The sequence below is a fragment of the Panthera tigris genome, chromosome A2 (genome assembly GCF_018350195.1).
Source record: "Panthera tigris isolate Pti1 chromosome A2, P.tigris_Pti1_mat1.1, whole genome shotgun sequence".
NCBI lineage: Eukaryota > Metazoa > Chordata > Mammalia > Carnivora > Felidae > Panthera > Panthera tigris.
Genome location: NC_056661.1, coordinates 97,990,241 through 98,012,482, shown reverse-complemented (window position 1 = coordinate 98,012,482; position 22,242 = coordinate 97,990,241). Strand labels below are relative to the sequence as shown.

At 41.0% G+C, this 22,242-nt stretch overlaps 1 protein-coding gene across 2 annotated transcripts in view; it reads right to left on the bottom strand.

The window, feature by feature from the left end:
* Window positions 1-19,496, bottom strand: part of DYNC1I1 (dynein cytoplasmic 1 intermediate chain 1) — a 307,556-nt gene extending 288,060 nt beyond the window's left edge. For both annotated transcript variants that reach the window (XM_042977393.1, XM_042977394.1), the window contains exon 1: window positions 19,439-19,496. The gene's annotated coding sequence lies outside the window, so the exon portion shown is untranslated. The remainder of the gene's footprint in view (window positions 1-19,438) is intronic.
* Window positions 19,497-22,242: the final 2,746 nt, after the last annotated feature.

The window sequence follows — 22,242 nt, the reverse complement described above, 5'->3', positions numbered from 1 at the left end:
TTATTTCTTTAATATCTAGCTTAATAGAAGTCAACTGGATTCTTACAGCTGCGTCTGCTTCCAGTCTGTTGTGATATGCTATTTTAATTGTGAAGAAAATCTCGTCTCACATAAATATGTATTCCAAAAAGGAAGAGTATTTAAATAGCCTCTTAAGGTAATTGTGGACATTCTTCGATATTACACCAAAATTCAACAGATGTCAGTTTCCTAATGTTCTGTTGCAATGTAATTATGAAATGACATCAATTGATGAGCTTTTTGCACTCTTTTTGCACATTAAAATCTATTGGTCTATCTTAAACTTTGAATGAACCTTTGACCCATGTATGATTTTATAACATTATGCACTGGTTATCTAGAAAATTATTTAGAAAAGTATGCAGACTTCTCAAATGTTGATACATGCCACTCTCCAATATCCAAAAATCAGACTTGGTAATATCACTACCAAACTCTTAGGAAAACTCTTTAGGTATGGTAAAGCTGATATAAATTTTCAAAAATTCTGATTTTTGCTGCAAATCTTAAATTTTGTCATTAGCAGCAAATATTGTCAATTCTGACAAGATCATGCCACTCTCATTGATTTTTGAGAAAATTTCTGCCAAAAACCCAACTCTGAATAATCCTAGTTTGTCTGTGAATTGTACTTTCAAGTAAAAAACAAAAACAAAAACAGTGTTTCATGAAAAAAGGCAGGTAGTTTGGCTCACAACTCAAACTACTGCACAAATCCTATCTCGAGACAACCACCGAACTTTGGTAGGCAGCAAAAGTGCCTTATGTGTTCCCATTTGTCACACAGTAAAGACATGTGCTCAAGGGTAGAGATTTAACATAACATTTTTTTTTTTTCTGCTTCATGAAGGACATTCTTAAGTGAAACAGGGTTGGTTGGTTGGTTGGTTGGTTGGTTGGTTGGTTGGTTTAAACTGCAAGTGTGTGGCAGTGAAGGTTGATGCCAGTACTGGTCTAGTTTGGTGCCACTGTCTCAATTCCTGCTAAGTATCAGCAGTGTCACCCACCATTGTTTTCACACCATCACTGCAAATGCCAATCTGGTGAAAAAGAAAATAAAAATAACATTTTGTGAAAATTGTCTTGACCTTACAGGTTTCTGAAAACATCTTAGGATCCCCAGAGACCCTCAGACCACGCTTTGCCTTACCTGCTTCTTATAAGGTGGAGTTGATTCTAAAGCCTATAGAGACTGAACGAAATTTTGCTGTTGATATAAATAACCTAAACAGAAGGGTTTGAGTTCTTTCTTCTGCAGAAAAGAAAAAGTGAAAGACACAATAGTACAATCACTGAGAACAGAATATTTCAGATTAGAGTCAAGCAACTATAATGATTTGGAAATACCTGGAAGATCTAAGACCTGTGGATATAGCATACGGAAAAGTGGAATTACAGAAAGAGTAAGGTCTTGAAGGAAAGATTCCATAAAACTATATGTGAAAGACTTGCTTAAACCAGAAAATAGGTAAGGAAGAAAAACTGAGATGACTTCTCTCACTGCTCATTCTCCTTCTCCCCTCACTACACACACAAAAAAATTAATGGAGCTCACTCAGCCTTGCTATGAAGTAAACTAAACTAGTGGCTAATAAAATGCAGACTTCTATGTTGTGAAAAAAGTGTTTTTCTTTTGTTCTTTTGTTCTTTTGTTCTTTTAATTTTGCCATTTTAATAATTACAATTATACATGTTTGTTTCAAGACAAGAACATCAAACATTATACAATCCAGTACCAATATTTTACCCATAAATAGGGAAAGCGAGATGCAGAAATCTAAGCTCACCACCATTAAACGGACAAGTCAGAACTGGAAACACCAGATCTCCTTATTCTTGAATACTTTCGCCAAATAATGCTTCCTTTTCAGCGTTTACTTAAGATTTTACTCATTTGAATCAAAAGGAAGAGCTTCTTAAACAAAAGGCTTTTATGGTGGATCTTGATCTGTTTATATCCAGTCCAATCTTGTGGTCGCTCTCTACCACCACCTGGTGGCAGAAAGTGTAAATTGCATGGGAGAGCTGACAACACGAGAAAAGGCTTCACCGTTGAAATTGCCAAACACACCACCGCAGCCAATACTGGGTAGTTCAAGACTCCAAGAGTTTCATCCACAGACGAAAGATCTATTTATGTCAGTAGAGAACTACTGTTTTTGAGGAGGGGAAAAATTTTAGTCCATGAGTCTATGGACTCATCTATGTTGATTTTTCTGGGGTCCTCTTAATTTTACTCACACTGGGTTAATTCTTGACTAGGAAATCAAGCGATACTGCTAAATTAAGCCTTTCATATCTCTCTTGCTGGATTTGTGAGCTATATTTAAGATTGTTGTGTCTGCATATCATCTCTAGTCCCACTTGCACTGTTTCATGATTCTGAGCTACCCAAGTCGTACTGCTAAAGCTGTAAATCAAGCATTGGCAATTGCAGCACATTAAACAGAAGAGACTCTCAAGCACTCAGCACAGAAGCCCATTATGCTAGAGAGAAAAATCAATCCATAGGGTATCTGCCCTCTCATCTAGTTAACAGAGTAGAGATGAGAGCCCTTAGAAAGTAAAGGCCTCAAAAGCCGTTGTCATCTTTGCCAGAAAGTTCTGGAAAATTTTGAGTTATTTCTGACCCCAACAGTGCATCCCACCAATTTAGAGACTCAACAAGCTTCTCTTTGTTAAAAGAATTGTTCCTCAATTAAGGGAATCAGTCATTCGTATCTTAGAGTATCTTAGAGGAACTATCAGACAATATCAAGAGTCCTTAGGAAATGAGCATCTCAAGTAGCATCCTTGAAAGAGTATAAAACTGAAGATGGAACAGTTTGGACAATGAGAGGGCAGTATTTTGGCTCTGTGGCCCTAAGAATTAGGACAGAAAAGGAACCAGAAAATAGAAGAAAGGAGACAAGAGCCCTCTGGGGAATAATACCACAAGGGAAACTAGAACAAATTAAGAAGTGAGACCTTGAACAAAGAATCCTATAGAAGTACCTAACCTCAGGTCAAAATAGATGGGAACAATGCACCACCTGCCCAGGCCACATATCAGGTAAAGAAGCCAAGTAAATAAGGGTTCCATCACTATATATAATATGAGATCACGTATCTGGGCTCCTGGAAGTTCAAAAGCACTTCAGAGCAAACAGAAAGGAGCTTCTCTACCTAAATAGGCACTCTCGAGGAGTATGTGAAAAAGGGCGACTTCTCCACAGACCATGATGCACAGTGGCTCCTCAGCCTTATATTGCACACCTAATGGACATCCAATAAATACCTGCTGTCATATAAATGGTTAAAGATGGCCCCTATGTTATTCACTTATTGACATTATGCTAGGACCATCAGTTCAAAGCCTTCTAGCACCAAACACAAATTCTTACACATTCAGTTGCTTTAAATACAACTCAGATAAGCTTGTATTAGCCATTTAGACCCCACCTGCTTTACATATCCCACAAAACTACACCCAATACTTGCCAGCTATAGATAAAACAACCGCCAGAGACTCCCACCTGGCTATGGAACAGCATCACCTAATGGGTGGTGGTGCCAACCTGCAGTGTCCGGGTCTCCTGCTGTGCAGGATGTCCCTTCTCATGCAATAATATCCAAGTACCACCCACTAAAATGCGTTGTGCAATGCTGCCACCTCATGGTCCTGTCTTCCCCTTGATCAGCCCTGAAATCCTCAAACTCACCACAAAGCCACAGCCAATTTTCACCGTGCCTTCCAAATTCATCACCTAATATTTCCAAACCTGCCCTTGCCTACCCATGTCCATTCATGCTACCCAATACCAGTCTTCACCTGGCTCATCTGACAACCACGATGCTCTTCTAACTGATCTTCCTGTCTCCGTGCTAACCTTACTCCCTGATGACTTCCACATCCTCCACACTGCACTAGGGTGATCTTCCTGTCACTCAAGTCCAATGAGCTCACTCCCTTACCTAAAACACTTCGACGACTTCCTTCTAGATGCAAAACATGTCCCAACTCCTTACCATGTGCAGAAAATGCCCTTTTTGCCCATCCCTCTCTCCATATATCCCTCTACTTCCTAGTTCACACTTTCCTGTATCGAGCTGTTTCCTTCCTCTGTACCTTTGCAAATTCCAGAAATGCTCTTCCCATCGTTCATTACCTGGTGATTCCTATTCATCTTTCTCAGCTCAATCACATTCCCTCTAGAAAGGCCTCCTAGGGCTTTAAGGCTGGGCCAACCACTCTGCCATGAGCACCCAGTACATGGTCTGCTGGAGCATGTGCCTCCCTGCCTATGTTCTGTTTGTGTGATTCTCTCCTCCTGTTACATTGAAAGCTCCACGAAGGGAAGGGCCATGTCTCGTCTATCTCCATACTTCTGGTGCCTGGCAATGAGTGCTCCTGAACTGCTAAATAACCATTAGACAGGAATGAGAAATCTGTGATTTCACTATCAGGAATTTCCTGATTGTCAATAAATTGTGTCAGTGCATTATGCTTTTAAATCACCGAACTCAGAAGTTCTTCCTTATAACGCAACCAAATTCTAGTCCCATGGAAAGGGGGTGGGAATTGATTTTTCACCCACTAGTACAAATGTGCAACCAAGACATGATCCTAATGTTGCCTAATCCACTGAACTATCTTTTCCTAAATCACTACCATTATATGCCCATTGATGTAAGTTTTTCCTGTCTGGTTTACAATTTGAATCTCAGGTGTCTGACTCTAGAAGGATTATTTAGCAAAATCCATTCTATTTATAATTGGCAGCCTCTATTGTTTACCTTAACCAACAAATTCAAAAAATCTGGAATCTATTGCTTAGAATACCTTGAGGATAAATAGTCATACTGACAGTTGAGCATTCTTTTGTAAAGTGATGTAAAAATATCAGTGCTCTAGAACAGAGCCATATATTGTACTAGAAGCTGTTTCTCTGAGTTGCAAAGATGGTCAGTAAGCATGTCTAAAAATAAACAACTCTCAAGTAACCTGTGATCTTTAAAATAATTGACAACAAGCAAATCTTCAGACATGACCAGCTTTGGCTTTGACTCTGCTGTCTCCATAAAAGGGCCAGATTTTCCACGCAGCAAAGTTAAATCAGCACTGGCCAGTCGGCCTGCCTAAAATGGGCACTCTAGCCTGATAGAAGACACTGGTAAGTTCAAGCCACCCAGATGTTCTTGCACCTTACAAATAAGGGCAAATTTAAACTATCATACCAAAAGAAATACAATCAGGATATATTAATAAAAATAAGGGGAAGAAGAGTTTTAATGCTTAAATCATGAAGTCAGAGTAGATTTTCTCAAAGTAACTCAACAATATAAACGTTCGGAAAGTCAACCTGTTTTAATCTTCTAAAAATACAAGCTATTAAGGTATCTCGACCTCTTAAAACCAATTAATTCAATACCCTCCCAAATTAACTACGAAATACTGGTGAATTTGTAATTAAGCCTGCCTAATTTTAAAAACCATCGATCCCTGCTGATGTTATGTCGAGCAGAGGAACACTCCTCAGAAGAGGGACTCAAATCAACACCTCTGACATGTGCAAAGCCAGGATACCCTAGTGTCTGGAGCATGTGCTCTTAACTGCTGCATATGCCTGTGCTTTTAGGTTTTCCTCATCCTCCCTTGCTCCACTCTACTGGCCCTGGCATCTCTACTGGTTCATTCTTTCTCCTTTGTGTTCTTTCCTTGCTGAAGCCACCCACTTTATGTCAGCAGATTTTCTCCTCATGTTTGTTCTACAGGCGATAAACAGTAAGAAAGCTGAGAAAAACACAAAGCTACTAAAGATCCCACAAATCCGTGTAGTCAGTGGTACTACTGTGCTCACAGGACACAGGGAGAAGGTTCCTCGGAGAGGGTGACATAACAAAGTGTCACAGAGGAAGATGAGACCTGAGGACAGCAGAAGAGCAGTGTTTCCCAGGCAGAGGGAAGCAGAGACAAAGAAGGAGAGGTAGAAACAAGAATGGCCAGTCTGTGGGACAAGTAATTTGATATGGATGGAACACTGAATACAAAAGGTAGAGGAAATTGAGGGCGGAAATGCAGCCAGATAGCAGATCCCAAAGGTTGAGTGACCAGCCACCCCAGTTTGCCAGGAAGTGAGGGGGTTCTCTGAATGCAAGACCTGCAGTGCTAAAACCAGGAACCCCCAGGCAAACCTGGACAAGTTGGTCACCCTACAGCCAAAGGGCTGCTATGCCATCCTTTCGGGAGGTCTGAACTTCTCTGAGGCAGCAGGGAAACATGGAAGGATTTGAACAAGTACAAGACCAGGTATTTCATTCCTAGCTTGCAATACACACTACAAGAGCCTTTTTAGACATGGGTTGCAACTCACTGGTGAGTTACAAAATCAAGTCAGCTGGCAGGTGCAGGGAGCAGTTTTACATGGTAAGGGAAACTACTGTTTCATCGAACTTGTTTTGACATACATATACTCACTTTTAGGTCTGAATATTATTTATTATTGTTAGTTGCAGTTAAAGGCATTTGAGATATATTGAACTACATCAATTTTAAAAATGGCAGATTTTAAATTATAAAGTATTCTCTACCTTTGTCCATTCTCAGCCAACATTTAGCATGACAGGACACCCATAGATCATGATGATATTTGTACAGGACACTCGAGTATGCAGAGAAAGCTTTTCACCATCACAAGAGACTGACTTGGGCTCTGCCTATCCTGAGAGCCAAGAGATTAATATCCAAGTACACATGGAACCTGTAGTCCCTTTGCAGAGTACGGGTGGGAAAGCCTACCATAGAATGACCAAAGCAAGCTCAGCTCTATTTGTTTAAATCTACCAGAGAAAGAAAGTGGAAAAAAAAAAAAAATCTATCCCTGGATACTTCAAGGCACAAGCACATCAAGACAAATTATACTTAGAAAGATTAACTCGCTTTTCCAGTTACCCATGAATGTCCATAAGAGTGTGGAAAATCAATACTGCCAGAAATGCAGGACCATGACATATTTCCTGCAGACGTGTCAGCATAAATGCCGAATGACCCTAGGATTTGGGAGTTTGCTATTTGTCCCATCAGCACAACTTTTATATTCCTTTTAGAAAGCAAATACCCATCTGAAAAGCTTAGCTGCAAAATCCCAAGCCTGGCCCTGCACACAGCATTCTGTATGTGAAGACAGAACTTGGTGGTATGAGGCAGTCAGTGTTCACAACAGATTTCTCAACCAGTCCTAAAAGGCTTAAACCTTTCTGATATTCATGTGTATTTTTTACTTCAAGACTTTAAAAAAAATTTTAGCTAGAGTCACTTTCAACCATCTGTCTCTTTGAGTGAAAATAGGATGCAGGCTTGTATGTATTGGCTTTTGAAGAAAACCAATTTGGCAGAAAGAATTAAAGAGAAAGAAGAATTATATCTCAATTTTCAAGACCACACTAAGGCGTAACAAAATATCCAATGTAAGTAGTAACTTACAGGGACACACCTATCTCCTTTTCTACCCATTAAGCTGTCCCCAATCCTGACCATTCTTGATTGAACATCACTCAGATTAGATCTGTGTCACCCGGTCTTAGCCTTGGGAAGTGGCAGAGTTGAGACATATGAGTGACTGTCCCAATTTGAGTAGCATTACATGTGATGGGAGATGATGATAGCAGGTACACTCCAAGAATTTGGAAATAATGGAAATATGGCTTGATCACTGTCTGAGAGTTCAACTAGAGTTTATCTTAAAACACAGGACATCACCCAAGTTAGAACCATAATGACAGTACCAAAACATCACAGCTAGGGATGGCAAAATGTAATGGAGAACCACCACATAATTAGTAGTGAACAACAATAAAAACTGTTATAATTAAAGGAAAATGTATTTGAAATGATAGGAAAATAGGTGTGATTTTTTTTTCAGGTTTTCCGTAGTATGTCCAGGGAAAAGGACATGCTTCTCCGGTCGGTTGACAAAATTGCTTCTGTGCATCCATCAGGAGGCTCAGTACAGTTGCATCAGGACACCATCTTGAAACATCAGCTGTGACAACTGCTCCCCATGCTCTGGTTCCATGTACATCCAACCTTCAGTCTTCCACACTTCAGTTCAGTGCAACTCCTCAGTCAGCCTTCCAGTTAACTCAGGCCAAACACCTTGGAGCCATCCTTCATATCACTGTCAAATCCCATATCCGAACCATCAGCAAATGATTCAAGCTCTACTTTCCAAACCCTTCCACAATCAGCCTGATTTCACCACCTCCCCTGCCATCACCCTGTCCAAAGCACCAACATCTCTCATCCTTATTATTGAAAAAGCCTCTGAAATGGTCTCCTACCTCCTACCCTTGCTCCCTCTGCCTTGCAGTGTATTCTCAGCTACGACAGTAATTCTTCAAAACACAAGCCAAATCATGTCACTTCCTTGAATAAAGCTTGCCAATGGCTCCCATGTCAGCGTAAAAGCCAAAGTCCTACAACACTCTCCATGGCCCGACACGAACCAGCCTCATTACCTTTCAGATCTCATTTCCAGAGAGGTTGTTGCTATTCCTCAAATACATCAGGTACACTCCCACCTCAGGGACTTCACATTTGCTAGTTCCTCTGCCTGATACTAAAGTCTCTGAACAACTGGCTTCTTCAAAATATAAGTCAAATTTCACCTTCTTGAGGCCTTACTTGATGACCCTCTTCAAAAGAGTAAACTATTCCCCTCATTGCACCTGAATTCTCAAGTCTTTTCTACTGTCTTATTTTTCTTCACTATGTGTATTACCACCTAACATATTCTATACCACAGTTAATTAAGTATCCTTCATTGTTTGTGCCTTCCCCCAGAATTTAAGTTCCAATGAAGGCAGAGATTTTGTCTGTATTGTTCACTGATGTATTGCCAATACTTAGAATAGTGAAAGGTAGAGAGTTCATAATAAATATTTGTTGAATGAAGGAACACAATTGGCTTCGAAAATGTGTCTGCTTGAGCTCCTTCCTCTCCTCCCAGCCTCATTCTCTGTAAAGTGTCAAAGCTCCATTGGCTTTGAGATTCTCCTAGGTTTGCTCAGCACCCTCCTTCTCAACCCTTTTGCCGTGATCCGGTAACTTTAATTGCCATATGATTGCCACACCTAGAGTCTGCCTCCCTTCCCAGTTCTTTTGAATGTATTACATGATTGGGTCTCTGGACCAAGCATCCAGGATTACCCTTAATACTCTTTGGCTAGTACTGTCCCAACCATGCCCAGGTTGGGTACCAAGGACCTAAGAACCTGAGTTCTCAGATTTCAGATCACTGACCTATAAGCGAGGGCACTGTGATCCTAACATGGGAAGTTAGGTTTCTCTTGCCAGTCATTAAGTGGACAATTTATATTTGTTGCCTAATATATAGTCTATACTTGCACTGGGTTGTGTGAATTCGTCACTAGACTGCTCAAGAATTTTGGCTACATAAGAACACTCTAATATCTAGACCCTCAGAACTAAAATTCAAGACCTGAATCCTGACTGTGTGTATAGCTGACTGCTGACTGGCCCTGATGGTGGCTCCATCTCTGCAGCTGCAGTGCAACAGCTAACTTGCAGGTAAGAGTGTTGATGCCCAAGAGTGTCGCCTGCTCGTCGTGTTCTTAGCACAGGAGCATGAACCTACATGCATATGCACATACAGCCACCTGACCCCAAAACCCTTGGCAAATCAGAGCACGTTTTCTCCCCACCTGTCTGGTCCCTGCACAGTGACCCTCTATAGGAAAAAGCGGAGGGTGGAGGGGAAGAATGGGATGGTTTTCCTGATGGAAGGAGATGTGAGAATACTTTGGTTATCTGGGCAAGGTTCCCCAGAGACAGAAGCACACTAATCAACAAAATGTTCTAATTTACTGGGGCACCTAGGTGGCTCAGTCAGTTAAGCGTCCAATTTTGGCTCAGGTCCTGATCTCGCAGTTTGAGTTCGAGCCCCGCATCTGGCTCTGTTCTGACAGCTCAGAGCCTGGAGCCTGCTTCAGATTCTGTGACTTCCTCTCTCTGCCCCTCTCCTGCTCTCTCTCTCTCTCTCTCTCTCAAAAATAAACATTAAAATTTTTTTTTAAATGTTCTAATTTACTAAGAGCCAAGAAGTCCAAGTAGCTGGCTCCTGGATGCTAAATGTATCTTTATGTTAATGTAATTTAATGAATACTCACTGAGCCCCAGTGAAGCAAAGCACCATCCTGGATGCTGTCAGGCTTACACAAATGATTGACTTACATTTATCGCAAAAAGCTTATTACACGTGAAGGGGAACAGAACATCTCACCCCAAAATATGCCTTTTTGGCATAAGGATTATATGAAGCGCGTTACTTTTAAGAAGCAGCAGATACAGAAGAAGCTCTAAAAACCTAGTAGAAATTACCCTTTTGTAAGAGACACTTCAATTTATAAGGAAAGTTTGCATTTGTGAGTGTTCTCCCTCTCTGCAGGAAGAAGAGGACGATTCAGTCTCTAGGAACTATTATCAGTGAAGAAAGCATGGACTTAAATCTGTATAACACGCTTATTCTTGGTGACCTCCCATACCTGACTCCCCACCCTCAACATCTTTTGCCTTTAACTGGAAATGGTACTTAAGGTGGTGGCTTAATCCATTTTGGAGAGTTACTCAGTTTTCCAGGGTCTCTCCCATATATACAGGAGGTATACAAGTTATTACAATTGTTTTGTTTTCCTCCTGTTAGTCTGTCTTTTATTAGCGGCAGAGGAGGGGGGGGGGTGGAGGGAAGGTTCTCAGCCAAGAAGAACCTAGAAGCGTAGAAAGAAAATTATGTTTCTTTCCCCACATATAGTAGGATCTGAAAAGGGCAGTTCCACTGCTAGGGACAGTGGGCTAAGTGCGTAATAAAGGTTTAAAGCACAAGGAGGGCATGTAGGAAGTAGAGCAGAGTGAGTGAAGGAGGGGCCATGAGAACCAGACAGGGAAACATGGGTAGGATGCGAACTGGGGAAGCATTTCCAGAGGAAGGAGATGAGCATGAGAAAAATGACAGCCACAGGAGGTAGCAGTCTGAGCTTCGGGGAATGGCAAACAGTTTCATTCGACTATAGGCTAAGGTCAAATGGGTTCAAGGTGGCAGGGGTGCAATGAGGGACAAGCAGGAAAGGTTTGTGCTGGGTGTTACATTCTCAGGTGATAACTGAGATCAATTCTTTCTGCTCTTTGGTCCTGCCTCCCTTCAGAATCAAGTTATCTATTTTAAAACCTGCAAGGGTCTTGGAAAAAAAATCAAACATTTCCATGTGAAGCCAATCCAATCTATTCAAATGTGTTAAGCAATGCAAACAACTAGAATTAACACTTCCCTTCCATATCACACCTTTACTGTATATGATGAAAAAGTGAGAAATCAAGTGCTCAAAATAGACACTTTAGCATTTGTGATAAGCTCTTTGCATAAGATAGGCATTAGGGTGGGGACTCTACCCCGCCCCCAACCCCAGTAGGCTCCTAGTTCGCTTTTCTTCTTGCTGTAAAAAGAAAATGGTAGTTGGGGATTTCTGTCATATGCCTTTGAAATGATATATTTTCTAGCCTCTGCTGCTAGCAGGATAGAGCCAATCCTGAATATTATCAGGGCACATTAAGAGATTACTCAATGAACAAATACATGAACAAATGAAAGAGTGAGCCCTCAACTGCAAGATCATGTGGCCAGTTTGGAATGAAGCTAGATGCAAACATTTTGTGTTTGTTTTTAATGGTTGTCATAAGCTGTTAAATTTCCTTCCACCCGCCCTGACACTGCTATGGCATTCCCAGTGTCTGGCAGGAGTTTAAGGAATGTTTACCTGAATGAAAGAATGAATGATTGAATGTTACAACTTGAACAATTCCATGGGGAAGAAAGTAGACACGGATTGTCACATTTATTTTTCCAGTTTGGCATCTGCCCTCTTATTTATGCTGCCCCAAGTGAATGGCAAAACCTGGCCAGAGATAAGAGTGATGCAAAGCTCTCTCTAGTACATAAAATCACAGGTTCTTAAATCCGGAGAAAAAATAACATGGATATTACTAAATCCAGGTCTGGCCTCTCATTGGTAGAATAATCTCTTCACAGAAAATCCTCACTTCCCTGGTGACATGCTTGAACTCTCACTACCATTAAGGTAGCCCAGTCTTTTTTTCTTTTCTTTCTTTTTTTTTTTTTTAACTTGAGTCAATCAAAGGTTCTGCATTATATTGATATGAACTTTCCTTTTCCCTGGAAGTTTGGGCTAGAGAGGTGTCCCTCATACTTACTTGCCAAAAATAGAGTCCTCGTGCCCACACTTTCACCTGCTTACAACCCACAGGCTCTCTGCAGCATTCAGTCAAGTTCATTCACACTGTACTCAAGGAGTGGTGGGGGAAGGGAAGATAAAAAAAAAAAAAACCACAGAGGAGAGAAAAGGTGTACATCTGCCAAGATGAGCCACACAACCTCCTCTCCATCACAACCAGCCTCTAGCTCTTTAAACCTTCACCTGTGGTATGAGTCTTGAGCTCCTGCACCTTTTAATTTTCTGGACTCAAACACACAGAATGCTTGCATGATTTAGCCACAATGGATTTGCATCACAGTAGATTTTAATTTTACATCGCTTTGAAATGCTGGGGATAGAAGGAGGGGGGCTAGGAAATGTGTCCTCAGTAGACCTGAATTCCAGGATAAGAATGGAAGCCAACTTGATACTCTAAACAACAGTCTCTAGACTAAGGTTGCCTCACAAGCCAGGGAAAATGCAGGCTGACCCTTATGTTGTACTCACCCAGAGCCCAGCACTGCTCTGTTGGGCATAGACAAAAATGTTCAATAGGATCCTGATTCAGAAGGCAAGGCTTCCAGAATCCCAAGTATTACCAAGCCCACATTCATTTGGGGCCCAGAGACCCAACGGATGACACATTCAGGAAGTCAAATGTTTGTACTGAACACATCAAAATGATCCAGGGGAAAAAAATTTAAATCATATAAGAAATGGAAAATTAAGTAGGATTTATTCTTTCAGACTCACCACAATATTAGGAAGTGGCACTATTATTATCACTCCTGTTTAATAGATGGAGAAAATGAGATACAGGGAGGCCAAATAACTTGTCAAGGTCACACAGATAGTAATGGGCAATGCGGGGATTTGAACTCCAGCTGCAGAGGCCAGGATCTCATACTGCCTCTTGACCACTGTTGTGATTTGTTTTGGGATCAGATCAGATCAGACCCAAGAACAAAAAATAAAGATGAAGATAAAATATTAATGATTTTGCCTAGTTGACATTGGTGTCTGGTGAGCTTGAAAATTCAAAGAAGTGATTATTCAAAGAAGTGATTAGTTATTAATCACTTCCTTTCTTTGAACTTTGTTATTCCTCTATTAGGTATTTACCATGTTTTATCTCATGTGAGGTATGTGGTAACACATATCCACATGTTATATATATATTAAACTTTTCTATTTTTCCCTGATTAGACATCAGTCCCATAGTCCCTAAGGTCTATACCTTGTTCATTTTCATGCACCCACAAAGCATTCAGTTGTACTCATTATTCATTATTAGTAAAATCTAGATTTGGAAGCTCACTAATTCCAGAATGCTGTTATTACTCATGAGGCTAAAATCATTCTAATGAATTTCATACTCTATAAGAGCATTCTTTCAGGTACAACTAAAGTTGAATACTGAAACCACCACATGTGGGTTGCATGTCAGTGAGCTTCCTAGGGATGCCTTTTAGAAACTGTGGTTAGCAGCAGGAATAGGCAGAACCCAGGGAAGTTCACCCCCTTTTTTTTTTTTTCCAGGAAAGTTCACCCCTTTAATAGTCATTTAGGTTAATCACAAAAATTCCTGTTCCCCCACTCTGAAACTCTACCTAACAACTCGTTGGTAGCCAGGCAGGGCCATCTGATTTGCTTCTGTCAGTGACCATGTATGAGATTGGGGCAATATATATCAAGATGAAGCCTCTCTCAGCATGGGTCTCTGAGTGGGTCTGGTGAACGGGGCCCCTTGTTGGCTCACACCTGACATGTAACATGAGCAAGAAAAATCTTCTGTTGGGTTACTCTGCTGATGCTTGGTGGTTGTTTGTTACTGCATTGTGATGCAACCTAACCCGATAAATACACTCCTGTGGCCCAAATCCACTCCAATGATCCAGCATTCTCATTGCTCTCCACCTTTGGATTTAGTGTTGGTAACTGCAAGTACCCCCTTTTTATCATCCCCACCTGCACTTCGCTATGGAATGCCCACTGAGAGGGTGTGCCAAGGATTCTCTCCTTGACCAAATGGTAGTCAGTCTCCTCCAAGCTCTTTTTTAACTTGGCCTCAATCCCTTGGCATGCTTTCAAGAGTCCCATTTTAGCAAAAGTCCTGCTAAGTCAGTTTAGCCAGAATCCCCCACCTTCAATATCTGATCACCAATATCAAACTGATATCTGATGAAGTTCCTCATCCCCTACCATCTTCCAAGTGGTGTCTGATCACCTCGCCTGCCTTCAGCAAGAATCCTGTTAGGTTGGCTTATCCTGATTCCACTCCCCTTACCCTGGATGTTTCCTTTTAGTAATTTTCCATCTACTGACCCCCACCCTGCTCCTTGGCTATAAATCCCACTTTTCCTTAGTGTATTCAGAGTTGATCCCAATCTCTCTCCCCTACTGCAAACCTCCAGTGCAGGGGTCTAGACATCTATCAGAATAGTCCCCCTGAAAAAAAGCCTGCCTTACCATTTCTTTAACAAGTGTATGATTAACTTTTTCTTTAACAGGCATAAAGACTAAGAAAGGACTAATTGTCATTATTAACCACACGGTCACCAGAACATGTGTCCCGGTTAAAGCAACTTTCATTCTGAATCTTCCCCCAGAGAGTTTAGAAAATACTCTTTCCGTGTGCTGCCCAGATGTACCTGTCCAGGGTTGGGGAAGGCAGAGGTGGTATTGGCAATGTTAAGAGGTGATCTTTCCAATTCCCTGGCTTATCCCCAAAGCAAAGTTCTGCCCATTTTACTCAGGTAAATGGCTCTGCCTGGGCAGAGTGTACTAGGGAAAGGGAACATTTGAAGAAAGTATTTTCCTTTTCCCCTACAACTGTTTTGTAACCTGACTTTTCCATCTATTTTAAACTAAAACCTACAACTTGTTGTTCTTTCAATTTTAGCTATTCATACTTTTTAATTTTTAAAACAAGGAGTTCTCAAAGAAAATGGGTATGATTCTCCCCTTCAAAATCTACAGGGATATGGGATTTCATCCTTGTTTGATATGCCAATTACTTTTCAGCAGCATTTGAAAAATATTAAAAAGCTTAAAAGAGGAAGCAAGAAAATCTGTATTGGAAACCCCAAACCATGTCCCTGGGTGGTCCGTATTTGCATTGGGAGATTTAGTTTGGCATTTTAACTTATGTAAATAGATTCTCACTTTCCTCTGAGTCTGAAAGCATTCAAAGAGGGAAGATCACCTTTCCAAATCAGCGGTAACCTATACCCTCTGAGAGTGAACAAAGTCACACTTTTCAAGGAAACAGGCAGAGAAGTTTTTTGTTATTCTTTCTTCCACAAAATACACACCAATTCCCACAACCCCTTGCTATTTTGATACTAGTGGGGCAGACAGTGAAACGGGAGACGTGCCATCATTTTAAAAGGGGACACTGTCAAAACACACATCCCCCCACAGGGCCTGCTAACTAACTTTCCAGCCACCCAAACCACCAACTACTGAAATTCCACAAGCTGATTCCGAGACACAATCCCATGGTCATCCTCCAAGCATGGGCTCACTGTAACACTCAACAACTAGATAAACTTGTAAAGGCCTCTATATGTGCCTCACAGGATCTAAATTGCTTTTAAAAGGAGTGGACTTCATTCCATTTCAATTACTAAAATCTTCTGCTTCTTAAACAAAGAAATGGGTACTATTTCAGGTCAGAGTAGACCATCTAGCTTGCATTCTAAAAGGGAAATTGATGGTAGGCAAAGTCTATACAGTACTGTGTCACCATTTACTCATTGGGGCTATTTAAAATATACACATTACTCTTGGCTTCACTCTAGACATTAGCATAAAATAGAAATCTGACAAATGAATCAAAATCTCCCTTTCTCCCACTGGAAGGAAACAAAAGACACCAAACCAAAGATCAAAAAATTAGCCCAAGGGGCTCATAAAAGAAACAGAAGACTCAAACCATCCTGCCTGCCATTTCTAGAATGAAAAGTTGTCCCTTTCAAGATCCCTTTCTCACAGCAGAAATGTTCCACATGATCCTAATTCAGGAAGGCAAGGATTCCAGAATTCTAGGCATTACCAAGTCTACATTCAAATTGGGCCCAGACGTGCAATGGAAACTACATTTCAGGAAGTGACTGTTTTTACTAAACACATTAAAGTGATCCAAGGGGAAAGAATTAAATCTTATAATAAAAAGAAAATTAAGTGGGATTTATTCTGGCTAGTATTTCAGATCAACAAAGCTTCTTGAGCCTCCACCATGTGTAAGACCCTCAGCTGAAAGATACAAGGGTATCTCAGGGAGCCTGGAGTGTAGTGGGGGAAAGAAGCATGCATATAAGTAGTACAATTCAATATAAAAAAAAAAATTTTTTAAGCATACCTTTGGTTCAAAGGAAGGCAAGATCACACATATCCCTGAGAAGAGAAGGCTAGAGAATGATATAATTGCTGCTGGATAATAAGAAGCATCTTCCACACACTGAGTGTGTAACATGCATTGAACCCTGTTTTCTCATTATCTGTAATCCTTATAATAACTTTGCAAGCCAGGTATCATTATCCCCATTTCACAGATGAAGAAACTGAGGCTCACATAGCTTAAGTGAGATATCTGGCTTCTTCTTTCTTTTGTCTTATGCTGTCTTTCAGATGTTGTACTCTTATGTTGTAAAAGACCAAACAAGGAAATGGACTTAAATTACAACAGGAAATATTCAATAAAAAAACAGAGTGTCTATTGACATTTTGAGCAGGATAATACTTTGTCACAGGAGTTGTCCTGTGCATTGTAGGATATTCAGCGGCAGCCCTGACCACCACCTATTAGATGCCTGTAGCCACTCTCCCCAGTTTTGATAACCAGAATTGCCTCTAGACATTGCCAAATGTCCCTAGGGTGGACAATCACCCCTGGCTGAGAAACACTGATCTGAAACACATTAGAATAAGTCAATTTCTTCTGTAAATCACTACATAGGGGAAAGACAGCCTCAGGGCAGTAGATGGGACTTTGCAGGTCCTTCCAGCCCTGCCCACTTTGAGTCTGAACCACACAGACAGAAGGCCAAGGACCTAACTCCTGGCCACTGCCTACAATGACCCATAACATACAACACATGTGCTAAATAAATGCATGCTCTGATAATTGGCATTGTGTGCCCCTGGTGCCCATCAAGGGTTTCTAAGGACTGTGCAAGCATAAGAAGAACTAATGACATTTTAGTTTCCAGATCTGAAGCTTCTGTCTTTAATCTTTCCAGAAACTGACCTATCAGAGAACATGCCTGTGATTTAGAATCATTCAGGGCTTCCTTTCCCACCTCCATTTTTGCAAAAGCCTTTCTTCCCCATTACCAGAGGGGAAAAAAAAAACCATGACACTTGAAGCCCCAAATCCGACTGTGATGCTTGACCACAAGGTATAAATACACCCTTTTGTTGAGGAGCTTCTTCAGGTATTTTTTATAGAGAGATTGAGATAGTATTTAGATTGTAATTGAATTCAAAGAATTACATCATTTTATTTTTAAATATCCAAGTTTACAATATTCTGGAAATCACATTCGTTGTGATTCTTCAAGTTTACAATGAAAACAGTTAGATGCCAACTTAAAATGTGTAGCATAAGAGAGCAGCAGAATTTTTAAAAATCTTTAGAGGTTATAGAAGAAAAAAAAATTGAAGCATAATAAAGCACACTGGTATTGCTTCCCAGGCAGATCTGTTGATCAAGTGCAATCATCCTGTGTAGTGCCAGAGACTCATTACTTTATTATAAAGAATGCCCTTGACTCCAACATAAATTTCTGCTTTGTGTGTTTGCCACACTGATGGCATTAGCTGGTTTGTGCCCCCAAAATAAAAACAATGGGTCATTCTTTAAGAGTATAGTAAAAATATGGGTGAGGATAGAAATGTTAGGGATTCAGTAATATTTTGGAAATAAAACTGCTGCTTGTGAGGATCTCAGGATTGATAAGAACCAAAAACTAAAGGGTATGTAGGTTGTCTGGTAAGCAGAGGTGCTCCCAAGATTTAGTGCCAAGTTAGTGTTCTGGATCATGACACAGTCACTATATCAGCTAAGCCCCAGAACACTGAGCAGCTTCGAATTCAGCTTTGAAATAAATTCATCTTTGCAATGAACACAGTCTTGGTTTACATCCACTCCTGCAAAGTCAACTTTCTAGACTGTCCTCGTTGTAAACCGCTATGCATTTTGTGTGCAGCCTGATACCTAGTGACACTTGAGAATTAAATGTAGGGGCTTTAGCACACCTCAAGGGAAAGCAGGACTTGCTTATTCTCCAGTACACTGAGAGACGTCTAATTTTCTTGTTCTCTTTTGATAACACATCTAGGCTTTTCCCATCAGCACGTGGGGGACTCTCTGTCTTGAGGGACTCTCTGTCTTGCCACAATGAAAAGCTACACTAAACGGTATTTTTTGGCATCCCACATAGAAAAACAATGACATACGATGGGAACAGAATAAACAAACTTTGGAATCTGGCCAACCTGCATTTGAAATCCAGCTTTCCCACAAACTGGTTTCAGGTGGCCTTGACAAAGTGGCTTCATGTTTCCAAGCATCAGATTCTTTGTCAAATGAAGATAAAAATGTCAGTCTTACAGGGCTGTTAGAATGATTTGATGAACCTAAACATGAACAGGGTAAGTACCTAATGGATGGCAAGCAACGCTAAGGCTTCCTGCCATTCTTGAAGATCTCACTTGGTTGCAGCGTGCATTAGTGTAAGTTGGTGCCACCTCCCCCCCCCACCCCCTGCCTTCAAAATGCCTTGGTAGCAAAATGCCAACAATGCTCTGGTAGCTACAAACATTTTTTTCTTGATTGGTGCTCATAGCATAGTTTTGCCTTGTTTTCAACACATTCAGCTCCTAGCCCCTCTTCTAAACTGTGCCTCTGAACCAGTGGTTCTTAATCTCTTTTTGGTCACAAATCCCACACCCCGCCCCTTGCCACCAGAAAGTTGCATTTCTATACATATGCATTAAATTTTGCATCAGTATTATCGGGTTCGGTGACCACCAGAACACCATCATGTGTCCGCTCTCCACAATGCCTAGGACTCCTATTTAAGAAGCCTCCTCTGAACAAAGAATCAGGAGATGCTTTACGAACATGTGGGCTCCTCAGGGTTTGCACCTGGACAGTAGTGTCTATGTTCCAATGCAAGCTTCACTCTGACATTCTGGTGCCAGGCTTTCTGTAGAGAGGAAGCAAAGAAAATCAGCCCAGGATATCTATGAAAAGTTCTTAATCAAGAGGAATATTTTTTACATGGATCTGGGCAAAAGTTTATAAATTTCAAAGAAATAAAATGAGAGATTAACTTAATTCTCAAAAGAAGTGAACCCTAAAAGTTCATTGTCCTAGCAAAGTTCCCCAAAGAACACATTTTCTCACATTTTATAGGGGGTGTAGAAGTCACAACATTTTCTAGTAAAAGGGATCCCTGATCAAGGAAATGACTATTTACATGGCACTTGGGATCCACAAAGTATCATGGGTAATTACCTAATTTCATTAAGGAGAGAGAACCAAATTGGTACTCGATTTCAGAAGAGCTATAGTGCTACATTGAGTTTGCCATATCATCCATAGTTATCAATCTGCTGACAAAAAGTATGGCCACCATTGAGGCTTAAAGGACATGACAATGGTCCTTAGGGATGTTAGGTAGCAAACCTGAAAGAGACAGACGAGTTCACCTTTTTCTTGTTTCTGATAGGGGATGCTAGCAAAACTGGGTGAGCTCTGGTTTGGGAGTCAAACAGACCTGATTTGAACCCTGCATCTGCTATTGATTATCTATAACCCTGAATATGTCACTGAACTCAGTCACATCATCTATAAAATATGGTCAATAACATCTATTTCATAGGATTCATATAAGGATTAAAATGAAATAACATGAGAAAAGAGCTTGGTATTCAGTATATGAAAATTAACCAATATAATTGTTCTGTAGTATGGAAGAATAGATTCAGACTGCCTAGGGTTCAAATCCTGCCTCTATAATTTATCAGTTGAGCAATTTTCAAAAAAGTTAGTTGGCATCTTTGTATCTTTGTTTCCTCATCTGTAAAATAGGATTATAAATAATATATAACTCATAAGATATTTGTGGATTAAATAAATTAATACATGGAGAAGTAACGTAAAATCCAATGCCCGGGCCAAATGCTCAACGCATTTTAGCAAATGTTTCGGTAAGGTAATACATTTAGGAAACTGCTCAGTGTATTATTAACCTTTGCTTTACTTGACAGAGCAAAATGTAAGGCAAACAAAATGATGAAGGATATACTTAGCTTTGCAAAAGACCTTTTCCTCTGAGGCTAGGTTAAGTTATAGAAAGAGGGGCGCCTGGGTGGCTCAGTCGGTTAAAAGTCCGACTTCAGCTCACAGTCCGTGCGTTCGAGCCCCGCATCGGGCTCTGTGCTGACAGCTCAGAGCCTGGAGCCTGCTTCAGATTCTGTGTCTCCCTCTCTTTCTGCCCCTCCCCTGCTCATGCTCTGCCTCTCTCTGTCTCAAAAATAAATAAAAACATTAAAAAAAAAAAAAAAAAAAAAAGAAAGAAACAGGTGATGGAAAGAATCAGTAGCCCATTTAGGTAAATCACTTTGGATGAAGCCTATGCACAGTCTGTGTTGAGAGACATGGTTTGAAGACTTGGTATGTATTTTACAAGACCAGACAGAGAAGTATCCAAGATGAATCCCCAAAAATTACCTGACTCAGTGCTGGAGTCAAGGAAAAGGCTTATTGGGGCATCAGTCCATTGAGTATCCAGCTCTTTTCAAAAAATTTTTTTAAACATGTATTCATTTTTAAGCAACAGAGAGTCACAGAGCATAAGTGGGGGAGGGGCAGAGAGAGAGAGGCAGATGCAGAATCTGAAGCAGGCTCCAAGCTCTGAGCCATCAGCACAGACCCCAATGCGAGGCTTGAACCCACGAACCTCAAGATCATGACCTGAGCCAAAGTCGGACACTTAACAGACTGAGCCACCCAGGCACCCCGAGTGTCCAACTCTTGATTTCGGTGCAGGTCATGATCCCAGGGTAGTGGGACTAAGCCCCTCATGGGGCTTGTGCTGAGTGTGGAACCTGCTTAAGATTCTCTCTCTCTCTCTCTCTCTCTCTCTGCCCCTCCCCCATGTGCGCTCACACCTTCTCACTCTCTCTTTCTAAACTAAAATTAAAAAAAAAAAAAAAGGAAAGGCTTATTTATTAAATGTAGACTTGGGAAGAAATGTTTGGGGAAGTAGAAGGGCTGGTAAGAAAGTTGACAGAGCCCTCTCAGACACAAAGCATGATGACACAAATGCTGATTGACTTCCTCTTAAATTTTATTTTTGTGAGAGAGAGAAAGAGACAGAGAAAGAGAGAGAGAGCGCGTGCATGCACACACACACACACATGCACACACACAAGTGGAGGAGGGTCAGAGAGAGAGGGGGGGACAGAGGATCCAAAGTGGGCCATGTGCTGACAGCAGACAGCCCAATGTGGAGCTTGAACTCACAAACCGTGAAATCATGAGCTGAGCCTAAGTCCAGAGATTTAAGGAACTGAGCCACCCAGGTGCCCCTGACTTCTTCTTATAATCTCAGAAGTTTGTCAGAAACTAGGCACCAGGGACCACCACTGTAAGAATTACCCCACTTTCTTGTGGGTTAAATTTTTTCTCTGTCCATATCCCTAATAGTGATTATACCTGATGATGTAGATCTCAAACACCAAAGAGCTTCAGGACATGTTTCAGTAGAAGAGGAAAGGCTGGGGGTGTGGAGGGGCTGAGCCATCCCTGTGCAGTTGGGCACTGTGTGCCTGCATCCTTCAGGTCCAAGTGGAGAGGAAGCAGGTGCATCAGTGCCTGAGGCCCAAGACAAGGACAAAAAAGAGAGACATAGGGGATGTGCTGGGCCAAAAACTAGGGCCAGA